The 13566-nt window shown below is 35.7% G+C and overlaps 1 long non-coding RNA gene across 16 annotated transcripts in view; it reads right to left on the bottom strand.

Annotated features, from left to right (window-relative positions):
- Positions 1-13566, bottom strand: part of LOC143649946 (uncharacterized) — a 50990-nt gene that overhangs the window by 33660 nt on the left and 3764 nt on the right. For 4 of the 16 annotated variants that reach the window (XR_013159255.1, XR_013159256.1, XR_013159257.1 and 1 more), the window contains 5 exons: positions 10557-10651; positions 9435-9510; positions 2667-2863; positions 1020-1079; positions 227-300 (listed from right to left, as the gene is read on the bottom strand). This is a non-coding gene — a long non-coding RNA (uncharacterized LOC143649946). Of the gene's footprint in view, positions 1-226; positions 301-1019; positions 1080-2666; positions 3068-8243; positions 8379-9434; positions 9511-10556; positions 10652-13566 lie in introns of all 16 variants that reach the window. The other 12 variants (XR_013159258.1, XR_013159253.1, XR_013159260.1 and 9 more) reach the window with 7 other exon arrangements.

Genomic DNA, 13566 nt, shown 5'->3' with positions numbered 1-13566 from the left:
ATCTGGACTTTAATAAAATATCCAGCTGGTGGTATCCTGTCCTATGTATCCCCACTCTCCTCTCCTTTTATCCCCTCCCTCTTTGGTAGGATATCAGAAAGACCCATTGCTGGTGGGCTCCAAGTTCAGGGACTTCCCTAGCCTTGCCTATGTCTGAGTAATAAACCTTTGAATTACATATGATCACTGGCTCCAGTTTGGTGTGTTTTGACATCCCAAAGCTTACCTGGGAGGGAACACAGACCACACAATTGGCCCAGGTGGACAGTAACAATACCAAATTCTTAACAATGGCCATCCCTGGACAAGGAAAACGGAAGGTAAAATTACATGTTTTGTACTTAATACATAAGTGCACTAACACACATGCGTTAATTTTGCAACTTAAAAAAAATTAAATTATCTAGAGGAATTCAGATGAATATGATAGAAACCATGCATTCTCATGAACTTCAAGTATAGTATTACCAGTGGCTTAAAAAAGCAGAAGTTTCTGATATCACACAAGTTACAGGCCCAGGCTGACATGACAGCTGCGCTATAGGAAATAATCAGAGGGCCAGTCTCTTTCTTTCTTGTGGTTTGCCCATCTCTGGGACTCTGAATGTCTGACCACTTGTACAAATTCTAACTAGGAGGTAAGGGGAAAGGGGAGAGTAAAGGAATGGTATTCCCTCTTCCTTTTAGGGTATTAACTACAGGTGGCAAAAATTATGTCTGCTCCCATCTCACTGTCCAGAACACGAACACACCTAGCTTGAAGGGAATTTGTGGACTCTCTTCATTCAGTATGGCCTTGTGCCTGTGCTAGGAGACAATGTGGAAAAGGATGATGGGGGATAAATAACCAGCAGTGTTGATCACATATCTAAACTTTAGTTCAATAATTACATGTGTACATATTCACACATAGTTAGAGGGAAAAGACACAGTGTAGTTCAAAGCTTGACATTAAATAAAATTGTAGCATCCATCTGCAATTATGGTGGTATAATTGAATTTTGTTAATAAGAACTTACGTCATAAAGCAGACCAGATTCAGTGCGATCATGACAATTCACAAGGGCTGGCAAATTTCTCTGAAGAAACAAAATTAACTCCGTGGTTTATTAACATAGGAAAAATCTTGCATAGATGAATGTCAGTGAGCTATTGCCATGGTTATGCTTTAACAAACTTCCCCAATCCTTAGAGGATAAAACCACCACCACTTATCCTTTCCCACACGTCTGTATCCTGACCGCGGACTGGCTGAGAAGCTTGACAGAGGTGAGTCCGGGTCTGCTCTATGTGTCTTTCCTGGGCCAGGAGGACCACGGGCTCCTTGGGACGTTCTTCACAGCAGCATCAGAGGAACAAAAGGGCCAGGTTGCCTGCTGCAGTGTTCTCAGGCCTTCACTCCTGTCACGTCCGCTAACAGTCCACAGGCCAGCGTTAGCTGTATGTCCAAGCCCAGCTCAAGGGCTGGAAAAGTATTCTCTGCCCACCAATGAGAAATGACAAGGGTGTAGATATATAAAACTGTTTAGGGAAGTGAAAATTGGGATCACTAAGGTAATCTGCTAAAATATCTTATAATACTATCCCAAAGTGAATGCAACTTCACTTTGCACATTAGACTTATTTCTATAAATTAATTTATCTGTTCTATACTTATTTGGCTCTGTATTACCTTATAAGCTGCTGGAATGTGATATACCAGAACTGGAATGGCTTTTAAAAATGGGAATTTAATAAATTCACAAATTTATGGTTCTAAGCCTATAAAAATGTTCAAACTAAGGCATACAGTGAAAGATACCTTAATTCAAAGAAGGTTTATGGGTAGAGAACATCCGTCAGCTGGGAATTTACGTGCTGTTATCTGATGGTCCTTTGCTCCTGAGGTCCATTCCTTACAGCCTCTGTTCCTGTGGGGGTTCCTCAGTTCACTTCTCTGGGGCTGGCCTTCATCTCTTGGCTTCCCTTGGCTCTCTCCAGGTCTGGGCTTGCTTAACATCTCATGGCAACATCTGCTGGGTTCTAAGCATCTCCAAGTGTCAACATCTGTGTCAGATGTCAGCTTTGCCATTTCTGAGGTTTCTCCAATATGTTTCCTTTTTTAAACATTCTGGTACACTAATTAAGACCCACCTAGAATGGGTAGCATCACATCTTCATCTAATCAAAAGGTCACGCCCACAATTGGGCATGTCACATCTCTGTGGAGATAATCCAATCAAAAGTTTTTGCCCTACAGTATTGAATTAGGACTTAAAGAAGTGGCTGCCTCCACAAGATTGAATCAGGATTAAAACTTGGCTTTTCTGGGGTATACAATATTTTCAAACCAGCACAGGCTCCTACTATGTGCTAGGTACAACTTTTTTCAAAAATGTTTAAGATATACTTCCTGTTTTACAGAAATGTAGGTTGGTAAAAACAGCAAAGCAAAAAGCAATTATAATATGAATAGTTCAGTGATAAAGATATGGAGAGGGCAATACAGAGATATGAGGTGAGGCACCTATTTCAGCTGAGAGAAAAGGGAAGGTGTTGCAGTTTGCTAAAACTGCCAAAATGTAATATACCAGAAATAGATTGACTTTTACAAAGGGTACTTATTAAGATACAAGTTAAAATTTTAATGCCATGAAAATGTCCAAATTAAGTAAACAAGAAGATACCTTCTCTCAAGAAAGGCTGACCACAACCCAGCATTTCTCTGTTGCATGGAAAGGCACACAGTGATGTCAGCTGTCATTCTCTCTGGGCTTCTGGGTTCAAACAGCTCTCTCAGCATCTTCTGCACTTGGTTGCATCTCTCTGCTCTCTGTGTCGGCTGTGAGCTCTCTCTCTGTTTTCTCTTTCTCCTCAGAGAGGGCTGCAGTACAAAGATTAAGACCCTCCTTGAATGGTGGGGTCACATCTCCATGGAAATACTCTAATCAAAAGGTCCCACCCAAGATTAAGTCTGCCCCCACAAGACCGGATTAAAAGAACGTGGTTTTTCTGGGGTACATAACAGTTTCAAGCCAGTACAGAAGGGTACTGGGAATTTTTTCTGGAAGAAATGTCTTGAAAACCCCTGTAAAAGAAGAGGAATTAAATTTTATCAGTCAGCTTTTGATGCATTAAACTGCCAAGAGCTCTCAGAGGAATATAAAACTCTTTACTTTACTCACAGTTTTTGGATTTGCTGGGGTGGTTCTGTACCACATATTTCTTATTTTCTTCCCAGAGCTAATACCTAACAGGACATAGTCTTCTAATAATGCTGGTAAAAAGTTAGAGGGCAAATCTGATAAAGCAAGCACAGCATGTCTTATCTTCTAAAATCCCATTGACCAAGACAAGTCACATGATTAAGATCAACATCAAGGGGTTGAGAAGTATACTCCTTGTGAGAGAAACTGAAAGGTTACATGGCAAATGATTACAGAGAGGAGGGAAAGAATTGAAGTAAATAATTCATTCTATAAGTAAAAAAAAATCTACAAAACCTACTTTCCTGTAAGTATTACAATATATCAATAAATATGTATTTGATCCCTTTCATGTGGCAGGTAGTATGATACGTTTTGGAGGGGACACACTAATTAATATGTATTATTAATATACACTGCACTAATTCCTTACGGCCTTGAGAACTCTTGGTGATTCCATGGACCAAAAGATAGTAACAACCCTGCCTAAAATTTACTTAGTATTTAGTTATTCTTTCTATGCCATTTTGTATATTTTCACAGAATTAATTTGTGGATACATACAATTAATTTGTGGCAATGTATAGATACATCAATTAAAGCCTTTATTAAATTCTCAGTACCAATTTTGGTAGATTACTTTGTATTTTGTTGAACCTAGTAATAAAGAAAATAGTTTTGCAGATTGGCTTTATTAAAGTTAAATGCAGTAACCATTAACACCAACTAACAGAGTTGTTTTGTTTTGTTTGTTTTAAGCTCCATGGAAAATTAAGACTTTGAACATGCTTATGCATCATAAGGGGAGTTTTCTAAAATGGTAAATTCTCAGGTCACCCTCCAAGGAAATACAGTAGTATAGATTCAGATATGGGCTTGAAAATACCTAACAGAAATAGTTAGAATCATTCATTCTATACTTTAAAAATAGTTAAGGTGATACAGATAGTTCTGAAATTACTTGTAGTAGGTATAACAACTATATTTTAGTCATAGGAACTCAAGAGAAAAAATAAAGATAGCAAGTAACGGGACAAAAGTAGTACTCATTTCTTGGTTATCTATTTTTCTGATATGTACTTCAAGCATAAAATTAAAAAATGCACTAAATGAATATGTTAAAGTACAAGAACTGGGTAAATTAAAACAGGTTATAATTTATTTTATTATATTTTGTACTGATTGCATTGATACACTGTAGAATTTTCTGACTGGAAAAGTCATAATTAGATGTTTTTCAAATTCTCCTTGATTTTTACTCAGCAGAAGTTAAGACTTTCAATAATTTGATTTCTTACTCTTCTATTATTAAAATGTTATTGATGCTGAAAACCGATAGCTTTAATTCTAGCTCTGTCCTAATATATCTAACATGTTACAAATAAACTAGTATAGTTGAATAAGTCAGTGAATATTTTTAGCAGCTCTGCTCTCAGGCATCCTGTAACAATGAGTGCCAGCAATATTCTTAAATAATTTGCTGTGAAAATCTTATAAGTGACTACTTATAAAATATGTAAATCTAACGTTGACTAGGTAGGATAGCGTCAAATTTAACTATAAGATTTAGTTTTCAACAAAACTTTTAAAATCATAACAACATAGAAGTAATTCAATATTATTAAATTACATTGAAATTGATAATATGGTATTCATTACAACAATAGCAGCTAACATTCATTGAGCTCTTACAAGTACTTTACATAAATTATTTCATTAAATCCTCACAGCAGTTCTTGAGTTTAATGCCAGGATTACTTACATCTTATAGATGAGGTTAAGAGAAGTGATTTGTCATGGGCACAGAGGTTAATAGAACTTTGTCCTTACCATTTATGGCCTATCTGTAACTTACTATCTTAACCATAAATTGCTCTCTTCAATTATCAAATATTTCAGGCAACAAAAATCCAGTTTTCCCTACTTAATTTTAATGTCTAAAATTATTTTATACATCATTCAATAGATATTAATTGAGCAGTTACAACATTCTGGAAACCACCCTAGGAATTGTGGACAATGACATTCACAATGAAGATATGGTTCATACCCTGATGAATGTTTATCTGATAAGTTTAATAAACATGTACTGACTGATTGAATGGCTGATGGCAGTAAGCCTACCTATCACCCTGTTTCAATTTTGTTTCTCTAATGTTTGCTTGAAAACCACAAAGCAAAGTTTGTTAGCAGTGTCTATAAATTTAAAAAATGCATATCTGAATAAAAGACTAAAGAAATAACCTATAAATAAGCTGAATCAACCAGTTAGGATTCTTTTGCTTGCATGTGACAGAAAGCCCAACCAAGTTGGATGCTGCAAAAAGGAGAGTGACTGGCTTATATAAATGATCAATATAGGGGTAGCTCCACCTCTTAGGACCCTGTGATGGTTAAGTTCTGGTGTTAACTTGGCCAGATGATGATGGCTAGTTGTATGGTCAGTCTGCAAGCACTGGATTAACCTTTACTGCAAGGATGTTTTGTGGCTGGTTGCTAAACCAGAAGGCTGGTATATTAAATCTTCAGTCAGCTGATTGCAGCTGTGGCTGATTATATCTACAATCAACTAAAGGTATGTCTCCAACAAACAAGATAATCCAATTAGATTCAATTCAATAGTTGAAGGCTTTAAAGGGAGAAGAGATCATTTTCACTGCTTCTCCTTCAGACAATGGGCCTCTCCTGTGGAGTTCATCGAGACCCGTCATCAGAGTTGTCAGCTTCATTGCCTGCCATAGGGATTTTGGACTCCTCCATTTCCGCGGTTGCATGAGACATCTTTATAAATCTCATATTTACAGATATTTCCTGTTGGTTCTGTTTCTCTAGAGAACCTATGCAGATAGAAATAGAAACTTCTCTAGGATCCATTTCCAGGCTTTATTCCCTTTTGCCATCTCTGATTAACAAAATGGCCTGATAGTTTCAATCACTTATCCTCATACCATCAAGCCTAGTGAGATAATGTGATATAGAAACCACAGCAAAAGTCCTCAAGTATACTTTGATTGGAATAGCTCACCTGCTCTCCCATGAAACAACTTCTGGGGCCAGATTATCATTGCTTTAAGCCAACATGGGTTCCCTCGAAGTATGATAAGGTAATCAAATCCAAATATCATGGCTAAGAAATCCCAATACATGGGATAAGCTTTATTGCATTATCTTTTTGACATTTATTTTGAGTTATCAGAGATACTTGAAAATTATTTCTTCTTTGCTAGGCTTTATTTTAAATAGAATAGGCTGTCAGTTTATGTAATTCTTGATAACTGAAATGTTACTGAACAACTCTACTGAAAAGTCATTCATTTAGTCAATAATAACTGAATGCCACTCTTCTATGTTAGGTATATTTTAAGAATCAACCAAAAGAGAATAAGAATTGTTCTCAATATTAAGAAATAGCTATTTTCTCTGAGAGTAGTGTAATAAACATGCACTGGTTTGAAAGAATGTATGTCCCCTAGAAAAGCCATGTTTTAATCTAAATCCAATTTCGTAAAGGCAGAACAATCCCTATTCAATACTGTATGTTTGAATCTGTAATTAGGTCATCTCCCTGGAGATGTAACCCAATCAAGAATGGTTATTAAACTGGATTAGGGGAGATGTGTCTCCACCCATTTAGGTGGGTCTTGATTGGCTTACCGGAGTCCTATAAAAGAGGAAATATTTTGGAGAATGGAAAATTCAGAGAGAGCAGAGCAGAATGACATAGCCATGAGAACCAGAGTCCACCAACCAGTGACCACTGGAGAAGAAGGAAAATGCCTCCCGGGAAGCTTCATGAAACAGAAGGCCAGGAGAAGAAGCTAGCAGATGCTGCTGTGTTTGCCACGTGCCCTTCCAGATGAGAGAGGAACCCTGACTGTGTTTACCATGTGCCTTTCCAGATGAGAGAGAAACTCTGACTGTGTTCACCATGTGCTTTCTCACTAGAGACAGAAACCCTGAACTTCATCAGCCTTCTTGAACCAAGGTATCATTTCCTGGATGCCTTAGATTGGATATTCCTATAGACTTGTTTTAATTGGGACATTTTCTTGGCCTTAGAACTGTAAAACAGCAACTTATTAAATTCTCCTTTTTAAAAGCCATTCTGTTTCTGGTATATTGCATTCTGGCAGCTGGTAAACTAGAACAAAACAATCTACCTAAAACTAGCTATTTAAAACCAGTTAAGCCTTTTAAAAACTTGAACAGTAGAGCAGAAGAAAAACTGCCACTGTAAATTGTTAAGCTGCTATTTCCCTTTTTCTAAAAGTAAAGAAAAACCACTTCAATAGGCCATTTGGTTATGAAAAAATAAAGCAAAGATTTTTTTCTGGAAGAAAACATTTAAAAAGGTGAAGGGTTAGCTATTTTGCATAATATTGTTAATGATTTTCTTCACTGTGAGGGGGGTTGCATTGATGTTGATATGTTTTCCTTTATGAAAATAGATCTTTGCTACATTTGGATTAAGACAATATTTCTGAAATTTGTTTTTTATTTTTGGGAGATGTGGTATCTGTCTACAAGTTCGCCTGCTCTTTTTCAAACAATTATTTGAAAGGAATAGATTAGAAAAAGAGGCTAGATGAAGGCACAAAAGCAAAAATTGACCTCAAGCAGATGGAGGGACTCTAAAGGGAAAGGATCAAAATTGTTGAAATCCAACTTGGACTTTTCCGTTGTAACTTTCTCACATAGTGTTCTCCTACATTTGGAAATATACCAATGTAGAATGATCATTGTATTCTGGTGCGTATGTGTTGATGAATTTTTCCAGGTGGCTGTTTTCTAGAACAAAATCCACTCATCTTAGTAGAAGCACGTTTTCTAAAGGCACCTGGAACTCCAAAAGTCACTCATCTTGGAAGGACAAAGATCCAGGAAAGCAAAGATTTGGAATTGAAGCTTCAATTTTAAGGAGAAGAGATCTCCTCAAGGGTATTCCTCTTTTAATAATAAGAGATGACTTCTGACATCAGATGCTAAGCAGAAAAGTGGACAGTAGGATACCCAATGACCCAGACGGAGAGGCTAAAGTTTGTTTGGGATTTAACCAACTTTTTAAAAGTAGTATTGAAACTCTCTTCTAATATTTCCAAAATCTTCAATAAAGGCTTATTAAATACTGAGGCAGTGGAAGGGGAGAAATTATGGAATGTGCCTGCATCTATATTTAGAGCACTGTTGCCACATCTATAAATGGGAAGAGAAGGCAACATTAAACAAGAAGAGTAAGGAGCTAAGATTTGTTAATTAGCAACCAAGGCAAATTGGTAGAACATATAGGCATTCTGGTGGTGGGGATGGGGGTACTCGGCAGCATTTGGAATGAAGACCATTTTGCAAATCAAGCTTTCTTGATTAGGAATTCAGATTATTGTCTAAAGAAGTCAGTATGAACTCACAGGTACATACAGTGATACAATGTTACAGGCAATGAGACATTTACATTTGAAGGCAATGTTCTAGTTTGGAAGTAAGGAGGAAGGTTCACCAGTGTTTATTAGGATATTGTTAGACTGCATAATATTGTGTTACATATACTCTTATGCATATTAAATACTACACTTTATGTTTGTATGTTTGTTTGTCAAGATTTACAATATATTAAATACTATACTTTAAAACGTAATTAAAAAAGAATAAAGATATTGGTTAAATTCATGCATTTATGAATGAAACATGATTTGAAGAACAATGTGTATCATACAAAAAAAGACGTTTGCAATTAACATTGCTAAAAAATTACAGAGTAAGATGAATGGAAATACTCAACTTTTATAAATACATATGTATAATACAGGTAGAGAAAGGAGTAGAAGGAATTTTACTAAATTAATTGAGCTTATTGATAGTGGAATTTCTCTTCTTCCATTTGCTAATCAGTATAGAATTTCAACAGAAAACATTTATTACTTTTAGTAAAAAAGTAATGCATAATTTCTACTAAGTTGTAATTATGATTTTTTTGAATGTGAGTTCTTTGGGTGATCAAGTCTGAAATATTTGTGGAACAGTAATATACTTGAAAAAATTACTCAGAAAATTCCTTCTTACTATAATAGCTCATATTCTGGATATTCTCTCCAGTTGGACATAAAATAAATTTTATGTGTCAGGTTTGAAAAAGAAGTTGGGAACAGAGTGGGAGGAATGGAGAGGAGGTAAAGAAAATGCAGGTTTCAAATCATACTACAAGTCTTCCCAAGATTAAAGAAATCATTGTCATTCCACTTTGAGTCACATTACCTGAGAAAGACCATCAGTGCTGTCTGAATCCTTGCCAACACTGCTAATGGCAGCATCTTAGCTGGATCTCAGTTAACTTAGGAAAAAAAAAAAATCAATGTCAGCAATTAAATAATGTATATTCCTTTCATTTGAGACCATTCTAATTATATCAAGTAGAAGATGAAGCAATCATCATCTTTCTTATTAAGCAGAAAGAAGGAAAAAAAATTTTCTTTAACAATTGAAAGAAAGAACTAAGTTCCTTTCTTTTAGTCAATAATATGTTATTCAAGCACAAAAGAAGAAACTGATATTAAAAATATTTTCTTATTTTTCTAAGTCTACTTTATTCAGTCGTTAATTTTTCAAAAAGTAAATATGCTATCTAAATGGTATTGCAATGAAAACTATTATCACTGTCAAAGTACTATTATTCATTTTACTGCTCATATTCTGGTTTTTAAATATTTATAATTATTTGATAGATTTAAACAATTATAATTTATGAGATTAATTTCCAGAATCAATTTTTATTATCTAATTTGAAGGTTTCTCAATACTCTTTTCTCTCTTTTTTTTTTTTAAATCAAGTATCTTTTAATAATTTTACTAAACAAAGGTGAAATTAGGCAGGCACAATAACAGTGAACCTAATAGTTCCTTTTCTGCAGATATTACATTGAGAGTTGGAAGAAAACAAAAAAGAATGTCTACTTCAATTCATTTTAAATAGATTGATCTATAAGCAGAGTAAGAAGAAAGTTCTTGCTCAAGAATGGAGAACAGAACGTATTAGATAAAGGGTAACTTACATCACAGACAAAATTAAAATATATTTTGGAGCGAGAGGTAAGGATTTGAGTTTGAAAGAATTGGGAAACTCTTGTTAAAAATGAATATTAGTTCTAAGAGATCTTTCTAGATGTTGTTTTAAATAGTAAATTATGAATATAGTAGCCAGGGTTCAGTGTAATAAGAAAAATGTCAAAATGTATCATTATGTAAAAGATGAGGTCATCAGGAAAATGAAATGTATAACAGAATGAAGAGGAAAGAAATAGACAATCCTTATTTTGTGACTAGACTACCATCTTATCACTCTACCAGCCTAAAAAGCATGTAAATGACATTTCTTTCTACCTTGAGTCCTCATTCTTCAGTTTACGAGGGCTTATTACCTGCAACCTTTTGCCTTGTCTAAGACGAGCTTGCCATCTAGTGACAATATCTGGTAACTAGAAAATATAGAGATGAACTCAGAACTCATAAACATAAATGTATTAACTCAAAACTTAATCCATACTTTTTTCCTTTTAATTAAAAACTATTTATAGAGTTCTTATTATGAGCTGAGCTTTGGAATATAAGGTGGGCAACAATTCCCCAAAGTTTAGTGGGGAACACATACACCACAAATAATCACCAATTAAATGTAAAAATAATATTAAAATCTAACACTTGCATAGTATTGACTCTGCTGCATTAATTAATTTAATACTCACAGCAACCCTGGAGGTAGATGTTATTATTATCTCCATTTTACAGATCAGAAAACTGACAAAACGAGGGTAGGTAACTTTCCCTAGGTCACTGAGCAAAGTAGGAACATAAACCTAGACAGTTTAGCTCCATAGTCTCAGCTTTTAACCCATGTCTCTGGATGTAAAATTTAAACTGATAACTGCAAGCAAGATAAATATATGATGATAAGCATTCATTCATTCATTCTTTCATTTATCTGTTCATTCATTATTTCAATAAGTATTTACTGAGTACCTACAATATGCCAGGTACAATTTTTGGCCTGTGGATAAATTAACAAACAACACAATGACTCTAAACTCATGGAGCTTAGAGTCATAATATATATATTTAATATATATATTATAAACACATACAAACATTAGTACATAATTTCTCAGCTATTAAACCAATAAATTAATAAACAGAGAAAATGATTAGAGTGAAAGGTGTGTGAGCATGGACACTATTTTCAGGGCAGACATGGGAGTTCTTTCTGAGGAAAGGGCATCTAATTAAAGATGGAATAAATGTGGGGTATGTGAACACGTGGGAGAGGAATGCTACAGAGAAGGTGAGCAAGCAGAAAGGCCATTAGAAGAGATCTTTTTCATTCTATTCCTACAACCACCAGCCCCGTCCCCATCCCTCACCCCCAGGGCCAGAATGACTAAAGGGAATGAGCAAGGAGCAGAACAGTAGGATGCGTGGTTACAGAGGTAGTCAGAGAGTCTTTACAGGATAAGGACTAGATTTTTCTTTGAAGAGTGGAAACCAGTTGAAGGTTTCAAGTAACACAATCTAATTTATGCTTTTAAAAACATAGTAGACTGTAGAGTGCTTTAATTAAATCAAGCAAACTAATTAGTCAGATACTGTAACATTCCAGGTAAGAGATCATGATAAAGTGGACTGAAGTTGAGGAGTAGCAGTGTAGATGATAGGAAGTGATCGGATTTCCCAGTGCCCACTGTGAATTTACTGATCAATTAGATATGTGGCATGAGAAAAGAGAAGCATCTATCTTTCAGTCCACAGTTATTTAATGAATAACCTGCTGGTCACTGGGAGAATCCAAAAATTAAATTAAAATGACACATATACAAACTCCCAAAGAGCTTACAGTCTCATAATCAACTAAATTGAATTACGCAAGGCATACGAGGGAAAGTGTCCTAAGAGAAGGTGCAAAGTACAAAGGAAATAGAAGGAAGGTCATATTCGGATGAGGATCATGAAAACCATCCTTAAGGGAGATGGCATATACAGTATATCTAAGGATATAGAGAAAAGAATACATGGGTATTGTCAAGGAAAAGTAGAAAGTTATACTTTGCTGTAACATAAGTGAATATAAGGGCAAAACATAGAATCAAATAACAGAGGAACTCAAAGGATAAAGAAGAGAAAAATTAATTTATTTTCTTAATTTTTTTTTCCCCTCCACTCTGCTTTCTTATCCAGCTTTCAGGAAAGTCCTATAACAACTCAGTTCCTTGCTGGCTTCCATCTGTCAATGTAGTGTGGGTCTTTTTACCATTCTTAAAAGTGAGAGTTGGGCACAGAATTATTCAGAACCTACTGATAAGACCACCAAAGACACATCCTAATTTACTGCAGCAAGAGATTGCACCCCAGAGGAACCATGAGGCATTTCACCAAAAGGAGGAAGACCTAGTGCCATTACTTTTCTGGAAAACATGGGTGTAGACAAAATTTACATGTAGAAGTTCTTTGATAGGTTCAACGCAAAGAACGGCTGAATTAGCATCAGGCTTAGGCGGAGAAGTGGGCTTAGGGTTCTCTTCCATTGTAAGCTATAAAATTAACATGAATGTGGAATCTTGTTTCTGATGACTCATTATCCAAAGCTCTGAAACTGAGTTGGAAATTGAGGCTGCTTCATTGTTGAAGTACCCACATAACTCAGATGTCCAGGCAATAGTGGGATTCCCATCTCACTATTTCCAGAAGCAAAATTTCTCATAGTCTGTGTTTTACAAAGCAAGGTTTTTCATTACTATATAATTGCAGTTCATTAACAAAAGAAGTTTTGGGAGGGTTACACTATTGCTTAAACGGCAAAAGCTCTTAACATTAATATTTGATTTATTAAAATCTAATTTTATAACCATTGTTTTGCCTTAAACTTTTAAGTTCAACTTAAGGCTCGGAAACAGCAACATGCCTTCTTGGAATTCGGGGAGAGGACAGTTGTTTAGAGAGGTTAGTGAAAGACAAAATGTTTTTTGCTCAGGCAACTTGTAAGCTTATCAAAGGACTCTGAGCCTTCCTGGAAAGTACTGGACAGTCAGACCAACAAATTACTGTATGGAGGTAGCTGGGCATTCTCTATGTGAACAGTGCCCTAGCCGAGAGGGTTACCTCCTTGTAACCCATTTGAAACTATTTCCAGAGGTTGAAACTATTTCCAGAGGTTGAAACTGAAGGCGAATCACAAGTGGTCAGTCAGAGAGTATATCACCAACATCATGAAACCGTATGGCAGAGTCCTGAAGAGGCCTCTTAAGGACCACCCAAGTGCCCTGTGTATTTGAATGCCTGCCATGAGAGAGGTCATGAACATCCATAAGAAAGAACTACCAATTTTTCCAGAAGAGCATGAAAC

This window comes from Tamandua tetradactyla, chromosome 11, assembly GCF_023851605.1.
Source record: "Tamandua tetradactyla isolate mTamTet1 chromosome 11, mTamTet1.pri, whole genome shotgun sequence".
NCBI lineage: Eukaryota > Metazoa > Chordata > Mammalia > Pilosa > Myrmecophagidae > Tamandua > Tamandua tetradactyla.
The sequence above is the reverse complement of the archived record's forward strand: the minus strand, read 5'-3'. Positions and strand labels throughout refer to the sequence as shown.